We start from the raw sequence: 25,283 nt of genomic DNA on the forward strand, positions 1-25,283 counted from the left end.
CCTTTCAAATACAAGGTATTTTTCAATATTATCTTTTACTGAATAGAAATGAGAAACAATTTTATTTATCAACCTTACAGCTTCTGGAATTTCTAGGCTCTCTACAGTCCCTCTCAATTTTGCCTACAAACTGGCCAATTTTCCTGAGCTCATCGCTTTCTTGTTGTACCTTTTTAAATGCAGCAGATTGCAGCCTGTTCACATCAACATTCTGATTGAGAACCTCCCTGTCCAATGCCACAGGTTTGCCAGGTCCTTTTTTTTTTTTTTTTTAATCTTTGTGCTATTGAAAGCGACAGTTTTGCCAATGTTTTGCTGCCACATAAACAGGTTGCCTTTTTTCCAGCCTCCTATAACATTCTACCTTCTCTAGCGAGAAGTGCTCCAAAGTCACAGGCCACAAGGATGGCTATATAATGGTAGAATAGCGAAAGAGTGAAAAATTGGGAGGAATAATCCAATTTACCACACTGATATAAATCAGCACATATTTGTAAATTTCTTCAAATACTCATAAAAACAACAAAACTCAAGGAAACGGCATTAACAATGTGATGACATTTTCTTGTTTATTCCAAATCACAGCTCAAATGTTAATACTGCTATGATGCATGTTCTTTAGAATATGACTTTACCACCATCTGCCAGGTGATGACTCAAATGTCTTAGCCCAGTTCTGAATTTGAACTGCAAAGTCATCATTCATTTCATACAGTACAAGGTCTTTTGGCCTCTACTTGTCAGACACATGTCATTTATATATCAAGTCTGACTTTGTGCTTTCTCATTAGTCTACCTCAATTAAGGTAGCAATGAGATACTGTGCGACTCTTTGGTTATAATTATTTGATTATAAGATGATCCTTCTGATGATCTAGAACATGCCCCTGTGTTCCTGTCAGTGTCAGCTAATCATTAATAATGAGTTGGGCCAGGAAGCCCAAGGCCAATTACCTGGGCCCATACTACTTACGGCAAGCTCCTATAGACACTTTCCTTGACCAGAGCCAATGGTACCAGCCCTTGTGTTCTACAATTGCAAGACACACCTCAGTAACAACCATAAGGGGACTGTGGGGGTCCTGGAGGGTACACAGTATATCCAAGAGCCACATAGTGAGGGCATATGTAGAGAGGGAAGGAATGTGGACCTGGGGATTTGACTTTATTGATGTCCAAGTGTGGGTCCCTAGTGTCTTGGGTTCACTCTTTATTGGTGAATTTAGAATATAAGGGCGGGAACTGGGGTGTAAGAAGGAAAAAGCCGGGTGGCTCAAGCAGCCAGTTATCTAGGTGACGCAGAGCTTTCTTAAAAGGGACTTTCGTAGGTGGGGGCAACCTAACTTCTTCCCTTAGTTGTTTGGCTAGTAGCTGTGTCATACAGCTGGCAATATGTTTATTTGAGATGGACGTATTTGAAATGGATCCCTCAGCAATCAAAAGCTTAATGTCAAGCACTTATATTACAATCAAAAAAGCTTAATGTCAGGATATCGTGTTAAACATTTTCATGTTATTTTTGGTAGGAAAACACAAGCATTTTTCAATCTCGGCACTCATGTACTACCGAGAATATGGTCTGCAGATCCCCAAGCCGAGAACACTGATCTGAAGGGTTGTGGGGGGTTTAAATGACATGACATTGTTTAAAGAGCTTAACACAATACTGAGTAAGTGCTCAGTAATTTTCAGTTTCCTTCTCTTCCCTTTACACTTTATAGATTAGACTTTCATAGTCCACTGTGAGCATTAATTTGTTCAGCCTTCAGGTGGAACATCTGCATAAATCCAGCTTTGTGAATATTTTTAAACTGAGAGGTTTTCCATCTGTTTTGGAGTTATAGCAGTCCACATTATCCTCACTTGAGCTCTTAATGATATATGTGTGATGGAAACAAGACGTTTTAACGTGTAAGTATTCATTGCCCCCCCATTCCTGTCTGCAGATTCTACCCTTCCCCCACCACCTTAAGCAGGTCTTTCTTTGCCAGTCTAGTTCTTGGTGTTTTTGTAATGCAAAATTAGAAGACAGGGAGAGCAACTGGGCCAGAGCTGTGTGAAGAAATGGGAAAGGATATTTGCTTTCTGGGTCAGCCCTGGGTTCTTTCTTATGGAGAAATCAGGTAATGAGCAAAGCAGAAATGAAACCATAAAAAGTTCAATTCTAAATTGATCTAAATAAGAAAGAGATTGAGGTGGAGGCAAGAGGAAGAAGACAGAAAAGCCATAAAAGGTGGGTGTCAGGGGAATTGGGGGATTGTAAGAAGATTCTGGAACAAATACGGAGTATGAAAGAAGTGTGGAAGAGAGATGATATTTTTAAAAGTATTGTTGTGGGTTATGGCACAGATCTCCCTAACAGTTCTTGAGAAATGCACATAAAATATTAAATGTCTTTTAATTTATATTGGGCTGCTGGAGTATATTTCATCAAATGGAATGCAATTGATTCATCTGAACTCAATACACACACACATATACACACTTTATATTTGGATCATATGCAGTCCTTCTTTAACTAAACAGCCAGCATCCGGATTACATATTCTTTAAACTCAGCCAGGGTCTCTACCTGATCTTTTGCCCACCCAACCCGGGCCACCACCTCCTCCTTCCAGACTGTGGGAGAAAGAAATACACTTCTATTATATTTGAACCAATGATTCATGAAACTATCGGTTATTGCAGCTTGACCTATACCATAATCAATACATTTAGAATATGTTGCTTTCAGCTTAAGGAATTATTGATTAATGGGTAATGTAACTTATACACCACTCTCTGTATTATGCAAACAATCCAATGTAGTAAAAAATTTCAATCATCAGAGGAGTGCCATTCACTGGTATGAAAATCCTTCTCTTTCTGTACAATGTTGTGATTGATTAAAGTTCAGATTTATAAAACTAGAGCAAACGATTGTAGTGAGCCAGCTGATAGATGTACATTCTTTTTTTTTTTTTTTTTTTTTAGACAGAGAGAGAGACAGCCAGCGAGAGAGGGAACACAGGCAAGGGCAGTGGGAGAGGAAGAAGTAGGCTCCCAGCGGAGGAGCCTGATGTGGGGCTCGATCCCAGGACTCTGGGATCATGCCCTGAGCCGAAGGCAGACGCTTAACGACTGTGCCACCCAGGCGCCCCTGATAGATGTACATTCTTATAGCATTATTCACTCATTTATTAAAAATGTTGAATGATTTCCAGTGTCCAGTCCAGCACACAAGGAGCATGGAAATCCTCTCCTATCCACCCCAAAAACCCCGAATGAACTGAAATCAACAACAATTCTGGAATTCATTAGGGAACTGAGGTCACAGGGCAAACTTCTGCCCCCAAAATTATAGAGACAGGTGAATCCCACCAGGAAAAACTTCCTAGAGACCCAGCAATGGGGTAGGAAACCTAAATTGTAATTGACAAATTGCTGGAGGCTCTGTGTGGACAAGTTTGAGAATTAAAAACTCCAGAGTGGGATCGGGCCCTGGGAAGGTGGGGAGCACTTTTATGAACTTTACCTCCAAGAGCCCTACCAGGTTCTCCTAGCAAATATCAGAGAAAACTCCCCTCTTGTGTCTGGCAGAGAAACCTAAAAAGTATTGAATGCTTACTATGTAAGGTACCAGGCAATGTATTTGTTGGAATTACAGTGGTGTTAAACAAAAGCTCTCCCTTTGTGGAGCTTTTTTTTTTTTTTTTTAATGTATTTATTTGAGAGAGAGAAAGTGTACAAGAGAGGGGAGGGGCTGATGGAGATGGAGAGGGAGAGAATTTCAAGCAAATTCTGTGCTGAGCATGGAGCCTGACGTGGGCTCAGTCTCAAGGCCTTGAGATCATGACTTGAGCTGAAACCAAGAGTTGGAAGCTCAGCCAATTGAGCCATTCAGGCACCCTCCGTTTGTGGAGTTTATATGCTAGTAAAGAAATAGGACAAAAGGGGCGCCTGGGTGGCACAGCGGTTGGGTGTCTGCCTTCGGCTCAGGGCATGATCCTAACGTTATGGGATCCAGCCCCGCATCAGGCTCCTCTGCTGGGAGCCTGCTTCTTCCTCTCCCACTCCCCCTGCTTGTGTTCCCTCTCTCGCTGGCTGTCTCTATCTCTGTCAAATAAATAAATAAAACCTAAAAAAAAAAAAAAGAAACAGGACAATAAACAACATAATTTCAATTAGTGATAAGTAGTATGAAGAAAACACGGTAAAGCAAGGCCTGGAAAGTAATGGAGGAGGAAGGTGTAGCTATTTCAGATAGGGGGTCAGGGAAGATCTCCCTTCAGAGGTGAGCTGAGGTCTGAATGGGTTAGAACCTCGCTTTGTAAAAGCAGAGAGATCTATATTCAGTCCACTCACACTTTTCTTCCTGACCTTCTAGACATGCTTGGACACCAAAGATCCCAGAGAGAAGCTGACAGAAACAGCCTGACCTCCAATGTATCAGTAAGGTCAACTGCTTGATCTCTGATCCTAAGATTATTACAGGGAAATGTTTGATGATGAAAAGAAAGTCATCAAATTCCTGGATGAGGCATGCCATAGGTCTGTTCCCCCCAAAACCTGTCAATCTTTCAGAGAAGCCCTTCTGGATTTTGTGAACGATTTGTTGAGACTACTTTTCATGGGCAAATTAATTAGTTACAGTGTAAAAAATGTTCTGTGATTGGTTAATACAACCCCCATTTATTTGACTAATATAACTTTATTTCTATTGCTAATCAAATATACTATTTCCAGCTGGTTAAATGTAGTGTCTGTAGTAATTTTTATTTTAGAAATTGGGCTTTCAATCAGGACCCTTTGTGCCTATTTTAACATTGTTTCTATTGAAAAGTCAGATTCAAATGATATCAAACTGTATCACTTGGACAAACAATGCTGTTTCCAGAAAAAGCTGGATTCTGTATATAATAATTTCTAAACTGAAAACAATGGTTTTCACATTCTTTCCGAGCAGTGCAAGTTCTATGTGTAAAACATAAATTCAGGGCTGTTCTCAGTGAAGCGCAATGAGAGATCAGCACCTGCCTTCCCCTACCCCCATTTATCCAGAAAGTAACACTCGTTTTTTATACAGCTGTTTACATTCCAAAACCAGAGAAGAGGGTACTTGAAAAGCCTAGAGTAATGGTTTACAAACTGTGCCCCCAGAAGTAGCTATGTGGAGTTGCCTTGGGAGGTGGGTAGAAAGCAGACAGAAAAGGAGAGGCAGGCACAGAGGCTGGCACTGAAGGCATGAGAAGTGGTGACTGCAGGATTTTGGGCCCATATTTGTCAAGAAAGACAGGCTATGTTGTGATGGCATATGATCTCCATGGCATCATACCACAAAAGTTTATCTCTCTCCCCACAAACACCAGTGTAGGGCAAAAGGCCTTCTCATTTCCTCTGGTAAGTCTGGGGTCCAGCTGTCATCATGGTTGATGCTACTATATCAATATACGGACTCCACTGTTGCTGTAACAGGAAGAAAGAAACAGAGGGTCCACAGGGGCCTTAGGGCCAGTTAAGTGACATGTTTCATCGGCAGGAATGCCGTCACATGGTCTCAACCTAACTTCAAAGGAATCTGGAAAACATAAGCAAGCCCCCGGAATATAGAGGGAGCACAAAATATTTCTGCCACAGGCCCTACGCTGCTTTGATGAGAGCAGCTATCTATTTATTTACTTACGTATAATGTTTCCAAGGGATATTTAACCTGAAGAACACGTTTTCTGGCTTAAAAAAATATATGAAGGCACTGATCCAAAAATAGGAATGATTATTTCAAATCTAAGATTGCCTCATTGTGGTATGCTTCTGAGAATATAAAACATTTATGGTTGACCAAGTTCAGGAAGAGTGTTGATTGACTGATGAACTGACTTGTCGGAATCAACAAAAAAAGGACATCCTCCCATATAGATGTTGAGCTTCTATTCTAGAACAATAGTTCCAGAACAGGGCATGAAGTATTGGCACCCACCATTCATTCCATCTTTTTTTCTAGTTGGCCTTCTCAGGCTACAGAGACTAGAAACTTAAGACCTACATTTTCCAGACTACTTCGCAGCTTGGATTCTGAATGTGATTTAGATTTGACAAATCAGATGCACTCTGCATGAGATTTGGCATGTGGAAGTAAAGCAGAGGCCTTACCTCTGCAGTTTTGCCATTTCTTCTGACGGGCCTCCTCCCAGTGACATTTGAAGTTTATCACGCCACCCTCAGCAGATATTCCAAGTGTCCACACATAAGTTCCATGGGTCCAGTGTGTCCAGAGGCACCATGCAGGACCTTGATGCTGTTGGTGTGAATCAGAGTTCTGGAGCCAGCAAAAGTGGTGGCTTTTTGATTGTGGCAATTCCTGACTATGACACAGAGCTGGTGGTGTTCTGGACCTAGGAGCTCCCTGGTCAGGGACGAGATGCAAGCTCTTTTGGTGGTCCTGCTTTAAAGTGAACTTGGAGAGTCATTTCTTAAAAATCTGCGTAGAATTTACTTATTGAGCACCTCTCCTGCCCACTCTTCAGCTCTTAATGATTTTCTATGTCATTTAATTCCTTCCTGATTAAACAAGCTAGAGTAGATTCTGTTTACATCAATTAAGTCCTGACTGATACAAGACCCAAATGTGGAACAATTATAAATCTTATCTTAATGAAATAAAGAAAAAGATAGTACCATGTGGGAACATTTTAGTAACTTATTCAAACAGTCTCCCTAATGTCCTGTACGAGGATAAGTGCAATTCTCACTCAAATCCTATTTTCTTAGCATTTTGTAAGCACTACTGGTTTTTATAAATGAGCTAAAACTTGGGGCACCTGGGTGGCTCAGACAGTTAAGTGTCTGCCTTTAGCTCAGGTCGTGATCTCCAGTCCTGGGATGGAGCCCCATGTAGGGCTTATAGCTCAGCAAGGAGTCTGCTTTTCCCTCTGCCTTTCCCCCCTCTGCTTCTCTTCCTTCTGCCTCTCACCCTATGCTCCTGCTCTATCCCTTTCTTTCTTAAATAAAATCTTTAAAAATAAATAAATAAATGAGCTAAAAATTGACTAAGGATGAGAAAGGAGGGGAAAATAGCCTAAAAAAAGTAACAGAAACTGCAGGTTATCCTTACTTTTCTTTCATAGCAGGGCTCAGCAAACATTTTCTGTAAAGGGCCAGACAGAAAATATTTTAGGTTTTGTGGCCCATATGCTCTCTTTCACAGTTACTCAGCTCTGCCATTGCAGTGTGAAAGGAGCAAAAGACATTATGTAAATGAATGGGTGTGGTTATGGCCTAATAAAACTTTATTTACAAAAATAGGCAGCAGCCAGATTTGACTTGCAGGTCATTAGTTTGCCAATCCTTCTTCCATAGTAATAGTATCCTAAATTTTATAGATGTACACCACGGCTACTTGGAATAAAGACTGCATTTCTCAGCCTTCCTTGCGGCTAAGGGTGGTCATGTGATTAAATATGATGAGAGGGATACAAAAAGTAGTGTGGGGGTGGAAGAAGCATGCATTTCTGTCTCCTGTTCTCCCTTTCTGCTGACGGGAATGTGGTCACAACGGCTAAAAACTTCAGCAGCCGTCTTGGACCAGATAATAATCTCAGGACAGAAAGCCATGCCTTACAAAAATTGACAAGGTAAGAAACAACAATTGTTGGAGAGGATGTGGAGAAAGGGGATCCCTCCTACATTGTTGGTGGGAATGCAAGTTGGTACAGCCACTCTGGAAAACAGTGTGGAGGTCCCTTAAAAAGTTAAAAATTGAGCTACCCTATGACCCAGCCATTGCACTACTGGGTATTTACCCCAAAGATACAGACGTAGTGAAGAGAAGGGACATATGCACCCCAATGTTCATAGCAGCATTGTCCACAATAGCTAAATCGTGGAAGGAACCGAGATGCCCTTCAACAGGTGACTGGATTAAGAAGTTGTGGTTCATATATACAATGGAATATTACTCAGCTATCAGAAAGAACGAGTTCTCAACATTTGCTGCAACATGGACGGCACTGGAGGAGATAATGCTAAGTGAAATAAGTCAAGTAGAGAAAGACAATTATCATACGATTTCTCTCATCTATGGAACATAAGAACTAGGAAGATCAGTAGGGGAAGAAAGGGATAAAGAAAGGGGGGGTAATCGAAGGGGGAATGAAGCATGAGAGATTATGGACTCTGAGAAACAAACTGAGGGCTTCAGAGGGGAGGGGGATAGGGGAATGGGATAGGCTGGTGATGGGTAGTAAGGAGGGCACGTATTGTATGGTGCACTGGGTGTTATACGCAACTAATGAATCATCGAACTTTACATCAGAAACTAGGGATATACTGTATGGTGACTAACATAATATAATAAAAAAAATAAAAAAAAAAAGAAAGAAAGCCATGCCTTACAGAATTAACAAGACAGAAAGTGACTAGATCCTTGACATCTTGGAATGTCAGGTAGACTCTTGAATATATAAGAAAGAGGTAAACCATTACCTAGTTTAAACCACTTTGATTTGGGGTTTTTTTTCTGTTAATCACAAAACAATCCTAACAGATCAGGCAAGAATTCAAAAAGCACAGTAAATAAATAAGGAGCTGCTCAATAAATAATTTTTATTAAAATAATAAATGACCATGAATTGAAGTCGCCACTACATGAAATGCGGCTATCAGGGGTTGGCTCAAACTATCTAAATGTCAACTTTTTTTTTTTTTTTTTTTTTGAGAAAGAGAGAGTGAGCACAGGCAAGAAGGGTGAGGGTAGTGACAGGGGAGGGGGCAGGGCAGAAGGAGAGAGACAATCTAAGCAGACTCCATGCTCAGGGTGTAGCCCAACACAGGGCTCAACCACAACCCTAAGATCATGACCTGAGCCAAAATCAAGGGTCGGGCGCTCAACCAACTGAGCCACCCAGGCGCCCCAATCTAAATGTTAATATTAATTACAAAATGTAAAAATGTATTTAGTTTTTGGTATTTGTAATACCACATTTTTATATATGAACTTTCTTTGTAGAAAGTAATTTCATATATTCATGATATGAAATGGAGAAAAATTAATTTCATCAAAAGGGAGTAAAACAAGTCTAAATCTAGTTATAAAGTGTAAGTTAAAAATTCATAACTGAAACATTCACCAATTACAGTATAAGCTGCCATTACATATAGTATTTATATTTATATCACAGTTTAGTCACTGTGCTACAGAAATAGCTTCCTTAATTAGTTTTTACAAATATTTCTCTATGCCAATAATACCATTAAAATTGTTTTTCCATCTCTATCCATCTCCTCACGACTTCCTATAAAGAGAGTATCTCATTGGGTACTATTTGTCTTTCTAGGTTAAGAAAAAACAGTCTGAAGTAAGCTCTAACTACGCTCTTTACAACCTTGCTATTCAACGTGTGGTCCTTAAAAAAAAACAAAACAAAAGCAAACAAACAAGAGAGAAAAAGAGACCCATAAATATAGAAAACAAACTGGTGGTTGCCAGAGGAGAGGGCAGTGGGGGATGGGCAAAATGGGTGAAGGGGAGTGGGGGGTATAGGCTTCCGGTTACGGAATGAATAAATCACAGGAATGAAAGTTAGAGCATAGGGAATATAGTCGGTGGGATTGTAATAGTGTTGTGTGGTGACAGATGGTAGTTACTCTTGTGGTAAGCATGGAGTTGCGGAATCACTATGTTGTAACATATACAGTTGCGGAATCACTATGTTGTACACCTGAAAGTAATGTAACATTGTGTGTCTACTACACTTCAATTAAGCGAGCAAGCAAGCAAACAAGCAAGCGTATGGTCCTTGGACCATCAGCACCATAGCTAGTTAGGAATGCAGAATCCTGGGCCACACTACATCATAAGCTGATTTTTAATAAGATCCCCCAGGTGACTTTGTATGCATGTTCAAGTTTAAAATGCTGCTTTTTAATTCTTCTGCACTGACATCCAGTAGCAAATATCCTTTAACTTGTTAGCTCTTTCAATCTCAAAAAAATGCCAACAACCTAAGTAAAATACTTCAGTATTCCTAAACTACCCACCAAACACAATAACTCAGGTCAAATATCAGGAAAACAGAAAAAGAACTAAAATTAAAATATATGTCTCATAGGATCACATTCTTTCCCTTTTGTGATCTCAAAGCACTTCTTTTTACTAGAATGCGCCTAGGATTAGGCTTATCTCAGGTCTTGAGGACAAAGAATGAGATTTTAGTCATAAATCCTTAACAATAAGATGCCATATCTGTAAAGCCATTTGGCGATCCTACAGAGTCTATTAAACTCTGATAATTAAACTAGTGGTTTCATTTCTTGAAGCATCAATGTATTAAGATCCTGATACATAGGCTATTGTATAATACTATTTTCACTACAAATACGTCAGTTTCATGAGTGCTATAAATGAAAGAATTTAAATCTTGTATTTTTTTAGTACTGGCTAACATTCCCAAATGTATGCTTTAGGGATTCAGAGGAGAGCACAGATGTAACTAAAGGTTTAAAAGTAAAAACTTTGAAGAAAAGTTAAAAGCTTCTAGAATTAGAATACTTAAAGGAAATTGAAAAATAATCTTCTAACCTTTGTCAAAGAATGGTTTCTGGCTGTTCACAATCTCTAGCATCCAGAAAAAAAATTAGTTCCATATAAAGGATGAGAATTTCGGTAAGGCATAAAATTAATAATGGAATATCTCTTTCTTTGAGAGTATTTAAAAATATATTGGGTAGAATCCCATCATGATCTAATTGTGGCCTTGACTAGATGCGGAAAGATAGATTCTGTAACTCCTCAAGGTCTTTTTCAAGTTAACATTCAATGAATAGTCTCTGTATAAATAAAATTCCATAGTGAAAATCAACTCAAGCACCTTGTACCTTCCGCCATTCCATTTTCTAAGCTTTGGCTGAAATATTCCGAAATACTGGCAGCTATATTACCTCTTCTGAAGAAAAAATAAGTAGTAATAAGATTCTTGATCCCTTTCATACTGGCAGTTTTAAAGACTTTTAGTGCATTCCTGATACTTCTTTGAATTCATATTCTTATGTACGTAATAAGTTCTTTTCCTGCCAGTTTGACATATCAATTCATGTCTGAATTAAAGGCCTTATTAAACGTCTGAGTCAAAAACAGGAAGATTCATTACAGACTGTTGCCGAATCCCATGCAGTTTCTATCTGGCAACTATAGGGTGACCAACCATCCCGTTTTGCCTGGGATGGAGTGTTTCCCGGGACGGGACTTTCAGTGCTGAAGGCAAGGCAGTTGGTAACTCTATAATTTAATAATACATCTTCCTGTGTGTGTGTGCATCGGTACATCCTCATTTGCACCTGCTCATACACATTCATCATTTTCATATTCTTCTGGGTTTAACTTCACTTTAGAAGACAGAATAACAAGCAAATACATATATACTTCTTTTCAATGTATGGGCTATGCAATGACTGTGCCATGAAGCCAGTAGTTGGCTGTTTATCAACTCATTTTTAGAAAGGGTAAGAAAAGAATCTGAAGTTCAATATCTGTATTGTGAAAGAAAAAAGAAAAATTCCCCGAATAGAGACATCTTATCTTGACTATGGTACAAGTGAACAGTTATTGAAATGGTGCTTCCCTTTCGGCCTTGGTAAATCCATTTTTCCAAGAGTGAGTTCATTTTCATCTTGCAAGGCTGACAGACTGAACTTCACACACTGCAACGGGTGGAGGGCATTCTCTGAGCCAGGTGGCTCGTCATGTGTAACGAAAGGGATTTCACCATCTTGTCAATCTCATTTTTTCAAAATATTCATAAAATGGTAGATTTGGCTGTATCTGTTTCTTTTAAATAGCACTGCAGTGTGAAACAACTGATGCTGAATTATTCAACTTAAAACTTTTTAGACCAAAAAATGTTTCGAGAATATAGGAACATTGATTGAATCAATGAAAATCCATGAATCGAGAATGATACTTAAAAAAAAAAAAAAGCCCTCCCCCCAGATGTCATCATATGAGGCAGTTATTAGTAAGTTTTTCCTCTAATAGGGAATATTAAACGTTTATTCTGCTGTTCCAGTTAGACTATATTACAGAGTAACCAAAACAAAACAAAACCCCACTTGATGAGGGAAAGCTCTATCTCATAGAAGAATGTCACAAACTAAGAGAAAAGGAAGGACTGAATTAGATTTTAATCATTGTTGATCCCTAATGAGATTATTGACCCAGGCAAGGATTGTCAAGTAGTGTTAAAAGCATTAGGTGCATGATTTATGAGGAATCTGACTTTCACAGAGTGCCAAAGTAATACCACAAAGATTTCTTTCTAGTCACAGGAAAAAAACATAAGTGTACGTTCGTCGGGGGATCAGATTTTCATCACCCGAATCCAGTGCACAAATTTAGCCCCATGAATGGTGGAGCCATCAAATATTATGTCACCTGATGTGACACAATAAACTACAAACCATCACCTACGGCATATCCTAGCCAAAATGTTTAACATGAATCCAGCAAAAGTTCAGACCTAACTTTCAGCATAAGAAAATAGTGTGGAGAGGGGAAGTTCAATGATAGCACCGAAGGCACCCAGACAAAATTAAGATGAATCATTCTGTTAGGATCCTTGGTCTGGTCTATTCAACAAGTCAGTGTACAATGGGGAAAAAAATTAAGGATGATGCTAGAATAGAAGAAAACTGAGAGCCATAAAAACTAGATTCAATATGTAGGACTAACTAGCTCTAAAGGGTAACATGAGGCTAAGTGAGAAAATCTAATTGGGGATAGACTATTAGATAAGATTAAAATTTGACTCATAAAGGGAAAGATCATTGGAAAATCAGGACACAAAACAACTTGCAAAGTATTATCTCATTTTAATAAAAATACATCCATAAGTATAAAGTATCTGAAAGCAAATCAAAAAGATATAAAAGATAATCTCCAGTACTAGGAATATAGTGCTTTTCTTTTCTTAATTTTTGCTTATCTAAATTTTCTAGCTTTCTCAAGGAACTTATGCAGTGTTTGTAACCATAAGACATTTATTTATTAAAAAACTATAAGGATTATGCACTGAAGGTAGGAGTGCCATGATTCAATGCCCTTAGAGTTTTAGACTGTTCTGGTACAGAGCACTGATAACTGCAAAAGTTTTCGATGACTTTAAGCAGAGAACCTTTAATCCTAGGTAAGGACTATCGGTGAAGATTTGCTTATCTTCCTTTTGTTTATTGCTGATAATATGTCTTCTGAGCATAAGAAAGTGATTCTGTTTTAAAGGAAGGAAGGAATTAAAAAAAAAAGCAGAAGGGCAATGAGAGGAAATTTGTGAAGAGGGGGACAGTGAAGGACAGAGGTGAGAAATGAAAGAGGAAGCACTTGATATCTATTTTCAAGTACTATGATACACACATGAATGAAGCGTCCTCTGCAGCCCCTACCACTTCACCTAGCTAACTTCCTAGCATTGCTTTGGGAAGCCTTATGTCTTCCCAAGTCTGTGCACAGCTGTCTTAGCCCTATAAACAATCTCAGTACACTATATTCACTACCTACCCACTCACCTCTTTCTCTCTAGACTGAGAGTAAGGGGCTGATTTTTGAAAACACAGACTCATTCAGAGGAAGCCCTCCAAGAAAACACAAACTAATATTTATAATGGTCCAAGACAATGCCCCAGCCACTAATACTACATCTCTATATGTCACAGAAATTAAAGAAACACATTCTGAAGTGAATGATACCCAAAACAACCAGACAGAGAATTCCTGCCAAGAAGGCTGTAGACTTCAGGAAATCAATGTTCCATGAGATCAGCTGATGATTCCAGAGATTCTAGCCTCTGCTCTGTTTGCAGATTGAAGATTGCAGAGGGCACCTTCAGCGGGAGGGAGGTCTGCCCCCTGAGTGTGTAGCATGCAGCCCCCAGGCACCCTCCAGTACCTACCTGCTCCATTTTACTGGGAAGCCAGAGTTGAGTCATAATCATAGGTCCAGGGCCAGACCTGCATTTCAACTCCTCGGGTCCACAAATGAAGTCCCCAAACTTGCCAGACTCCTGGTTCTATTATTTAGTAGCTATATGACCTCGAATGTAGAGTCCTCATCCATAAAAGCCTGATACTAGGACTGTGCCCAGGACATTGTGTGAGTAAGAAATGAAGTGATTCACATAAAACCCTGGACAGTGCCTGGCACGGAAGAGTTCCGTAATTTATCAGCTCTTGCTACTGTTACTACTGTCTCTCGCAGTGAAGGACTCCACTACACACTCAGTTACTCAGGGCTGAGAGTCATCCCAGAGGCCTCCCCGCCCCTCCCACAGTGAATTGGTGATACCCACAATTAGCATTTATGACTGCTCCATTTTTACAGGATACAAATGAAGGCAGTGGGCATAAAATACAGGCCTCTCGGTATCTACCCTTCACCCATTTCTTGGCAGGCTCATGATTTTCACCATTTCCCTTCCACCTCTGAAACTGTAGCTTAAAGCCACGGTCATTTGTTTATCTTCTTGAGGATAGGACTTTCAATGGAAGTCTACCTTCCTGTTATTTTAAAACAAAAAACATAAAACACTCTTCATCTGCCCCCTTCAGGTAAAGATGACATTTAACAATAATTGAGAAAGTAACTGCTTTCCAAAAGACACTCGTGATTTAGAAACCTACCCACCATTGTGTGATTTTGTTCCTGAAAACAGGAGCCTATTGAAACGCCTATCATACTTGAAAAACTTGAAAAAGGAATTTTCACATCTATTTAAAAATCTCTCAAAGAGCTTCAGTGAATTATTAAAGTCAGTTCTTGAAAATAAAAATGTAACGTGATTAATTTACAAGAACTGATTGATATCAAAGAAGACTTGTAAGCATAATTTAAAGCAAACTCTTTCTATAATACGTGGATGGGCTAAAAACAAATGGTAAATACAGTCAGAAATCGACCTGTTCTGTGTGAACCTGTCTTGTCTTGAAGTATCTTTTTTTAGAGATAACATGGCAAACAAGTCTCTGATTAACCTGAACTTGAGTCCCAACCTTTAAATTATTATTAAGCCAAGATTTTTTTAAAGTATGAGGCAATTCAGGGGCGCCTGGGTGGCACAGCAGTTAAGCGTCTGCCTTCGGCTCAGGGCGTGATCCCGGCGTTATGGGATCGAGCCCCACATCAGGCTCCTCTGCTATGAGCCTGCTTCTTCCTCTCCCACTTCCCCCTTGTGTTCCCTCTCTCGCTGGCTGTCTCTATCTCTGTTGAATAAATAAATAAAATCTTTAAAAAAAAAATAAAAAAAATAAAGTATGAAGCAATTCAAATTATAATGCTTTCACTAAAAATAGCCTGGTGATCATATTAATAAATATTTATTTATTAACAATTATATTTTGCTGGAAGCTAAAATAGATTTTTGTATCACTGAGAGATAAAACAGTTATTTTAAAATATTGTTTACCTTGGCCTTTTAAAAAAAATTTCTGTTTTTTTGTGTTTTACAATTTACATGATATAGCAGCACAATAGTGCACATACACTATTTACAAATAAATGATTATATATCAGAGACACCTGCCCAAAATATTTTTACTAATCAAGGTGTATAATTTAAAAAGCGTAAGCACCATTGCCCTAGATCATTTTTTTCTCGAAGCATGGTTTGAGAAACATCTATGTCAGCATCACCATGCGGCCTAAGCCCAGAAAACCTGACTTTCAGCATGTACAGTTGGGATCTGGAATGAGCATTTTTAAGAAGCACCCCTGCTTAAGGGAGTTCATAGGCTACATGTTGAAAAACATGGTGTTGAAGGAAATAAAAAGCATTTTCTGGAGCTCACGATTGCCGGTGAATAAGGCAAGTGGTAGCCAGAGGCAGTGCCCAGAATCAGCTATCTCCTCGTTCATCTTTAGGGAAATAATTTGCAAAGCTGCCTTCTGCTCAAGTGCATTATCCTCCGACCCTCAGTGATGACATTATTCCCTAAAGGATGGCTCTGTAATAATCGCCCCTGCTAAAAATGTATGTTTCTCTGGCAGGGCTTTAAAAATGACCCTGCTTTCTGTCACTTCAGGTGTTGTCCTATGTGTTAATCATTGTAGGTCATCAGAGGATACACTGGTGGAAAGGCTTCGGTAAGTGTGATTTCATTTTGATTCATTAGAGGGCCCAAGTTTAATAAAGCAAAAAAAGATAAGTAAATAAGCAAGTATATAAATAAGTACGTAAAAATTGAAAAGCACTCGAAACAACCAATATCACCCTTAGACCGAGGCAAAAGGCCACTGCCCAGAACCTTTCTTTTAAAGGTCCTCCATCACACACATGCGTGCAGGTAACTGTACTAAAGAACACAGGGAGCCTCTGTTGTATAGGACTTAGCACTCACTAGAACACAGCGCAATTTCAAACCCAAAAATCTGCCGTCATGACCAACACCATTCAGGGCCCATAGAATTGCTTCTACACATCGTTTGCTGTACGTCCTCAAAGCAAAAGGTGATCACATTCCAAAATTGTAAAGGTTTGGGTTATCCTTCTAAGAACATTGGAGTCGAGCATTGCTTCTGAGCAGGGAGAAAAGACAAATTAATCACCTCAGCCAATCCCATGAATGCAATCTAGCCTTACCTCGCGCGGTGTTTGTTTTCCAGGAATGCCTGGTATCGTTTTCTTGCTTTTCCAGTACATGGTTCTGCAGGTATTCAATGTTTAGCAAACCTTCGCAATGGTTGCACCTGGCAGCGAAAGAACATTTTGCAATATTAAACAATTCATATCACTCAAAGATTGGTAAGTGTGTAGATCTAGTCAAATCATTCACGAAATCACATACCAGTGCTTTACACTGACAACCAGCTGTGCCTTGAACACTAGCATTAAAAAATAATTTCATTCATATAAAATATTCTAAATTAATTTTTCAAAATATTAAATAAAATTTCAGCTTTATTTAAAACCCTATATTCAATAATTGTTCATTTTTCTTTTCTATTTGAATGTTATATATGTATTTTAGAATAAAAATAGCACTTCATAATAATATATATTTAAATAAATTTAACTAAACTTTTCTGTATTTTAATGTGCGTTCTTGATGAAAACATATTCATATGCTTCATATATTCAATCGAGTTTGGACACTTTTGGTAGAATTACACTTTATTTGAATTCTTTTGGGACACAAATTATGAGAGAATATTCATTATGATAATACAGTGATTTTTACTGACATGAAGACCAGAAAAATAAATTTAATTAAATAAATACACAATAAATTACGAATTATGTCTCTTTCATCATTGCCAGCCCAACAACCAAACATCCAGACATGTGCAGTAACAATTAAACCAACTTGTCTTTGATATTTTCCCAAAAAAAATCATAACTTTACATAGTTTTCCAGTTTTCCTGATGATAGTACAGCTGTCAAGGTAGAGGGATGTGACATATTTTATTTAACAGTGGTTTAGCTTGATTTGTAACTTTTAAATATTTAGACATATGGTGTGTAGGCGTTCATTTGTACTCTCGCCTTGGACTACACAAATGTTAGAGGCAGGCCTAAAAACTATCACAAATGAAAACAAGACAAAACAAAACAAAACAGACAAAACAGCAAGAAGAAGCTCACGATGTTGTAAGAGCCACTATCATCTCTGCAGGCTTCTCAGTCAAAGCTACTGGTTTTCACCCCACTTGAGATATGCCACTTACAATCGTGCTGTGTCTACTCCTGTAACAAAGCAACGATTCCAAATTGCTGGGGCTGTTCCAAACCATGTTGTTTTTTTTCATTGCTGAATCACTTCACTGCCTGGTAAGAAGAATGTTCTCCAGATTTAGAGAACCCACAGAAGAGTCAGCACTTACTGGCTTTTGAGTGTGAACACACACATGAAAATGAACAGGAAGTACAGCCTTTCACCCTGATGTCGGAGCTGTGGGAAGTCGTCACATTCTAGGTGACGCTGCGATTCCACCTGCTCCCCACCTTTTTCCTAAAAAGGTCACTTACAGAGAGAGAAGCAAACACATTGACATGGAATTTTCTGCTGTTACGTGGGGAGCCAAAAGTGTGCAACTACGTATTTAGTTGTGCTTACAGTTACTCAGTCAAGTATTTACAGTTCTTCCTCTCTACCCTTCCTAGGTACCTTCAACGAGGCGGTTATAGTTACGTGATTCAGCACACAAGCTCTGGCACCTGCCTGACTGCATTCAAATCCTGGCTCCACCAGCCATCAACTTGTGACTTAGGGCAATTCTATGCCTACGTGTCCTCTTCTACAAAACGGGCACTAATGGTTACTTACCCCAAAGGGTGGCTGTGAGAATCACATGAGTTAAGTGCCTAGAATAGTACATGGGCGTGTAGTTGAGTGCTGTATGCGTATTATGTAATTTTTTTTTTTAAATCCGTAATGATATCCCCATTTATAAGAGTCCAGAAGAGCCGTATGAGGACATTCTGTCTTGAGCTGACTGCTACTGCGGGTCCAAGAAAAAAATTGTGACATTTGACTATTGCAAGACTTCTCTTATTCTAGACTTTGGGCTATTTAAACTGCACAATTCACTGGCATAAACACCTTTTTTCCTTTTCCCTTTCTTGTAGAGCTCCCACTCCCTTCCAAACAGGGTTTGTGATAGCCGATGGCATCAAAGCACACTTAGCAAAGATCAATGAATATCAAAGCAAACGGATGGCTGATCAATGACTTAGGATCACTGCATAGTTCTAGGTGCAGACCTGACTGTGCCCCCACAAACAGTTGGCTACCAGGGGAGCTCTGTGGCCCAGATACTTGGGCAAGAATTGCTCCTCAAACTGAGGAGCAGTGGGGGCTTCTCTCTCCAAGCCACAAGAATTACCTCACTGCCACATATGACAAGTTTATTCACAAAACTCCTCTCCTCCAATCCCCCTCTCCCTTCAACAGTTTTCCAAAGGCGTATAAAGGTGGAGGGCCAGAAGCGGGTTGCAGGAAGGCCTGGACAAGGGAAAGAGGAAGGAAAGATCATAAGCTAACCCGTGTGTTTACTCTTGCCGTTTTTTTTTTTTCAATGGAAGCCCTAAAAATCTTTCTTGAAACCCAGAGGTTTTTGGCATAAAACTTGAAAAACTCTGATGTAAGAGGTGAAAATGCTGTTTTTCAATCAGGCTCAAATTTCTGAAATAATGATCTTTTTGCATGTTTTCGGGAAGGATGTTGGTAATATGGTTACAAAATTTTTAGCAGACACATAAAATGGCTCTTCTATTGTCTTCAAGCTCCCTCATGCATTTCTACAGATGATTTACAGATTTACTGGATTCAAGGAATCTTTATATCAGACACCTCAGAACGCTTTAGATGGGGTATGTTTGTTTTCCGGGGCTTTCTTAACAAGTTTGTAAGCTAGGCAAGGATCACGTCTTTTAAATCAAATTCGATGCAGTTCTTGGCACAGGATTTTGCATGCAGGTGTCCCATAAATATTTACTGTTGATTATTTAAAAAGAAAACAATGAAAAAAATAGTTTGAATTTTGTGGGGGTTTTGGGGAGAGGCAGGAGGAAGTGAGCCAAAAAACAGTAATCCTTATAATCACCATTTTCCATGACTTAAAAAAACATAAGCATCAAAACCCAAACACCGATACTGTGTCTAAAGGTATGTCAAAAAGGGGTTAAAATGAAAAAAGAACAGAATCAAAAATATTGTAAAAATAATTAGGCTAATTCTCTAAACACATGCAACACATTCTGAGGAGGAGAGAGGAGAAAGCATGCTTTCTTTATGTCCCCTTTCCAGTTCTCCTTGTTTGTGAAAGCCTCTAGTCATCTAAAAAGTGCTTTGCTTAAGCCCGCTGGTGGTAACTTTGTACAGGTGTGCACTATGGAAGGTATAGGCTAAGTTCCCTTGGCCAGGAAACCCCAAAATAAGGTGACTTCAAGAAGGAGAAGTCTATTTGTCTCTCATAAGAGTCCAGAGCTGAGTAGCCCAGGCCCAGGGGGCCAGCGAATACAACCTCCAGTCAAATCTAGCCTGCTGTCTGTTTCGTTTCTGAGGTAAGAACAGTTTGTACATATTCAAATGGCTGAAAAAAAGTCAGAGGAAGCATATTGTGTGGCACATGAAAATTACATAAAATTCAGTCTTCAATGTCCATTAAATAGTTGTATTGAAACACAGCAACACTCATTTATTGACTCATTCATAGTCAAGCATTATCTATGGCTGCTTTCACACTGCAATGGCAGAGTTGAATGCAGACTTTATGACCCATAAAACCTAAAACATTTACTGTCCAGCCCTTTCCAGAAAGAGTTAGCTGAGCCCAGGCCCAGAAGCTCTCGTCCATTTGAGGCCCCATGTTCCTTTCATCTTGTGGCTCTGCTGTTCTTTGTGTTGTTATCTGATCAATAGATGTGGGTCACTGCCACATCCGTGTTGCAGTCCTTGGTAACACGGAAGAGTTAAAGAGGAGGACAGCAATTTCTTTTTAAGCAGGTTAAGCAAAAGTTGAACACATCACTTTTGCTCACATGCATTCCCTTGATGAACTTATTCAAATATCCTACACAGAGGTGAAAACAGGATAAAAATGAAAGCAGGGAGGATGGATGGGGTGGGGGGTCAGCCAAAAGCTTGATACAGCATGCAGTACATACAGTAATTAAATCTAAAATTCTATTGAGTACCTGAAGTCCATTAGGTTCCAAACATCGAGTCATACTAGCTTGTGATCAAAAGTCTTCACTATAATTTAAATGGCCATGTTTTGATGTGCAAACAAATTGATTTTCAAGATAGAATAGTCTCCTGGGAGAAATTCTTGTATTTCAATGCACATTTGGAGGACAAAATGTTCTCCAGATTCCCCTCAGGATCCCAGTACATAGTATATTTTCATGTGTGTAATGGAGTAGAGACTCCGTGATTATTGGTGGCTACTAGAGATATTTTGGAATCAAGCAAAAAGATGAGGTACTAGTGCTCCAAGGTTACTTCAGGTCCTGTCTCAAGCTCTGTGAAGCAGAAAAAAAACATTAACCCACCTGGATCTCAGCTCTTCTGACTGTTTAGTATTTGTAGTTCTGTACTTTTACGTAGCTAATGTTTTGAGGAAATGGTGACAACAAAATATTTGCATTTTTGTCCAGAGTGAATTTGACTAGTATGCAATCAGATTGAAGGTTCTCATCTTGACTGGTTGCTTTGTGAAAAAAAAGTGATTCACTTTCCATAAAGAATTGAGCAAGGAAAAAAAGATGCATTTTACTTTTTCAAGTCATGGATGGCAGGGACTCATCCCTTTTACAAATAACTTTATATTGCTCGTGGTCAGTTACCAATTGGTTACGTGATGCGTTTGCAAAGCTCTGTGCAGCCGTACTCCACTCTGGAGAATATGGCTGCCTGAAACTGCTCTCCTGCTTCGAGCAGGACGGCGACAAAATAAACGGCAACTTCGCCCTAGAACAGTATTGAATTAGCGTTCTAAATTAGAACCATAACCAGGCCATGCATATTACTATTTCGATACTTGACATGCTCCGAAATTAGAAACAGAATAATATTGGAAGTCTTTGGAGCGCAAGATGGTTTTAAAATTTTGAAGATTAAATTTATTACAGTCTATTGGGTGTTTTGCAACATCTCTTAAAGCCTTCTTAGACCAACCTACACGTGGAAAGGAATTCGCCATGTATACCGGAAAAGTAATTTCAAATCAATGGGGGAAAACTCTTCATTAGACACCGTAGTAATAACTGGCTATTCAATTGAAGAGGGGAAAAAAAATCAAATTAGATTTCTACCTCACAACATATACAGATTAATTCCAAGAGGATTAAAGGGCCAAGTGAAAACAATTTTTTAAAAGCATTAGAAGAAAATACAAAAAAAAAAAAAAAAAGCCTTTGTAAGGAAGACACAAAACTCAGAATTCATAAAGGAAAATATAGACCTATTGACCTATATTCACTTTTAAACCTTCTGTAAGACAAAAACAAAATAGGCAAAAGGCAGACATCAGACCAGGTAACATATTTGCAGTATATAAAGCATATATACCATGGAAAAATGATTAATAAAGGAACTTTATAAAGTTAACAAGGCATCTGATAAAGATATAAGCAAGTTTCTTCAATTAAGAAATACAAATGGCTCATAAACAAATGAAAAGGTTCTCAAACAATAAGACATTATTTTACTCATTAGACTGGCAAACAGGAAATCCAAACATATGAAATGCTGTGTAGCATGTCAGCAAATGGGGACTTTGTGGGGGTACAGATTGGAGGGAAATTTGGAAATATCTATCAAAATTTTAAAATCATGTCCCCAACCCAGCAATTCTATGTCTGTGCAGCCATTCCTGGAAAAATGTTTACACATGTGCAGAAACAATCCTAAACAAGGGTGTTTAATGTTTATAATAGGGAAAACTGAAAAGGCACAAATAAGGATGGGGAATGGCTAAATGGATTATGGAGCAGTATGTAACAGTTCAAAATACGGAATTACATGTATATATCCTAATATGAAAGTTCTCTATGAAATTGAAGGAAAAAGCAAGTTTTAGTTTAATTCGGGGTGTCTGTGTGTGTGTACATTTATATGAGGGTATAAAGAATGGTCTCATCTATTTCAAAAGGTCATAAAACAAACTACGATGTTTTGTTTGCATTCACATATGTGAATGCAGTGAAAAAAAGACCCAAAGGCGACACATCAAATCAGCAGGGGCCACCTCTTGGTGGTTGCCTCCCAGGAACGTGATTGGCTGGAGTCACTTGTACTCTCCCCCTTGATTGTGAGTGATTTTATGGAGAAGACCCTCTCAGAGAGAATTTATCCTGCATTATTTATGCAATTAGAGTTAGATTACAAATAAAACACAAATGCCTTATGAGAAATTGGGAGGCCCCCGATTCTCCTGGTTCGCCCTCAATGTTTCTGCAGCTGTGGCTTTCACTACTTGTTCGGTTGTTCCACTTACAAACTTCGACATGTATCTCTACAAGTCACACTGGCCAAGTGTGAGGTGAACCTGCTATTTGTTCATAAATTTACTATTTTATAACATTTGGAAGGGAAGCGACAGTCATTCCCTGGCTTTGTAATTTATTTCATTGCCTATAAGTAATAACTAGAAAAGAGATTTTAAAAGCAATCCTTATTTTCAAAAACTTTAACCAATATTTGTTCTGAAATGTCAGGATCCTTGGTAAAATATCAAAATGTTTAAATAAAGGCTGCTTTTTTTATTAGAAAGTAAAAATTACTTATATTTATAACTACACTCTAGGTCTGATAGAATGAATTAAGATTTCTGCCAAATGTTCCTACTTAACATTTTTCTAGCTTTAGCAATAGCAACACGTTACTTTCACATTAAAAAAAATATATATCTTAATAATAGCATATGGCAAATTTGTAGAAAACTTAATATCTTCATTTCATAGTTTAGTAAATTCAGGCTAAACCAAGATCAAATTAACCAGAATTAAGATTAGGACTCAAATTTTCTGACTTCTGGCCTAAGCTGTTTTTTCTTCTCCCTGCATATGGCTATCTCCCACAAACTACACACTCTCTGAAATCTTGTGATGTTTTCTAAAACTTCAAGGTATACTTCTGAGGATTATAAAACAGCATTTCATATACTGAGATTATAATATAGCATTAGAAGCTCAGTAAAATTCATCTTCAGAAAAGGTGAAATTTAAGATAATGATAACTGTGTCTGAACTGTGGGTTAAAATAAAGAAGAAACTTTACTCTTGCAGAGAGGATGAAACTTGCAAAAATAAAATTTTGGTCTATCATAAAATACATGTCCATTTGTATAGTACAGAGGGATTCTCCATACTATTTCATTTTAAAATCCACCCTTCACTGCTTTTTTTTTATTTTAAAATGGATTCTAATTATTAAACTACAATCTAAAGTAATTCTGCATTACTTTTCCATTGACTTAAAACTAAGGTGTATGTTATTCCTATACCAAATAAAAAACGTTTTGCAGAAAGATTTTTTGCTGTGTATTTTATATCAGATTTTAAGAAAACAAATCTTACGTGAAAATATATCTCAAGTCAAAGTCCTGTAAATGCATTTTACAATTGTAAATGCAGTTAAGACTAAAACAGCATTTGTCCTATCCTAGCTTCTATTACAGCATACTGTTCCATGAGTCAGTATTGTACTATGAAATCGCAAGCAACTACACACATGCCTATTGCTTTACCCAGCACAGCTGACCAAAATACATGTCAGAGGGGCGTTTTACAGCTGATTTCATTATAATGTCTGGTGACCACCATCAGTCACAGAGACCATAGGAGAGAATCTGTCTCTTTCGTCCTCTGAATTACCAATTATCAATTCTTGTGAAATTTAGTGACTGCAAGTCTGTGGCTGAAATTTTATGATGTATCCCTGACTTTAAATCCCACAGCGTGGACTGCAGACTGATGTGGATATTGAATTCACACTACTGCAAGTCAAGTGCAGCGCCAAAGACAAAATGCAAACGCTCCAACCGCAAATTATACGATAAAGGAACACAAGGACATTGGGCAATGTGATCAAATGACAATATTTACCTGCCTAATGCGCAAAAACTTAAACCTTCGTCCTTTTCTACTTTAGATTGTGCCACTGCCCAGCTTGCCTTCGCGTATTTTGGGAGATAACATAATGGAAAATTCGAAGATGTGATTAGTCTTGGACATAATAGCTTTAATATACATAAATATTTAACCACTTCCAGGCCACATAAAAGGAAGATGCTGAGGTGGGCCCTTGCCCCAGAGCTGGCCTGCCACCTTGAAGAAGAAAAGAACAAATGATGCCACAACGTTCAGGTTTGGGAAAATCTACTTTCGCTCTTACTAAATGATAAAGGTGTAGCTGCGGCGGCAAGGCCCGCGGCGAGAACGCAGGCGGCTGGGTGCTCGGCGCCCTGAGGATCTTGAAGGCAGCAGAAGCTCTGAGGTTACAGCTGCACCTAAATCACAGCTTTCGCTACTCTCATTTTTGGGGTGATGGAGGAAAGGGAACTATCATCAATAAGAGAATCTGAGAGGCATTCTCTCTCCTTGCACTGTGTCCCAGCTCGGGATTCTTCCAAGTTCCATCCCCCTTCCTCCACGCAGCTCTCTGGCCCAGAGCTCGCCTTCTCTTCCCTACCTGGGTCACAGTGGGTTGGGCACCTGGGCTCGCCTCGCCTCAGCCTTGCCTCCCTCCACCCCTATGTCCCGCTGCGAGCGCAGCCTCTCCAGCGCTGGCCTCGGACGGTGAACGTGTGCCTGGATTTGAGAC

General features: G+C 38.9%; 1 long non-coding RNA gene across 1 annotated transcript in view; it reads right to left on the minus strand.

Annotated features, from left to right (window-relative positions):
* LOC123000269 (uncharacterized) overlaps positions 1-25,283 on the minus strand; it is a 241,195-nt gene that overhangs the window by 214,178 nt on the left and 1,734 nt on the right. The window contains exon 2 of the long non-coding RNA XR_006408161.3: positions 16,597-16,703. This is a non-coding gene — a long non-coding RNA (uncharacterized LOC123000269). The remainder of the gene's footprint in view (positions 1-16,596; positions 16,704-25,283) is intronic.

This window comes from Ursus arctos, unplaced genomic scaffold (genome assembly GCF_023065955.2).
Source record: "Ursus arctos isolate Adak ecotype North America unplaced genomic scaffold, UrsArc2.0 scaffold_30, whole genome shotgun sequence".
In the NCBI taxonomy this organism is placed as follows: Eukaryota; Metazoa; Chordata; class Mammalia; order Carnivora; family Ursidae; genus Ursus; species Ursus arctos.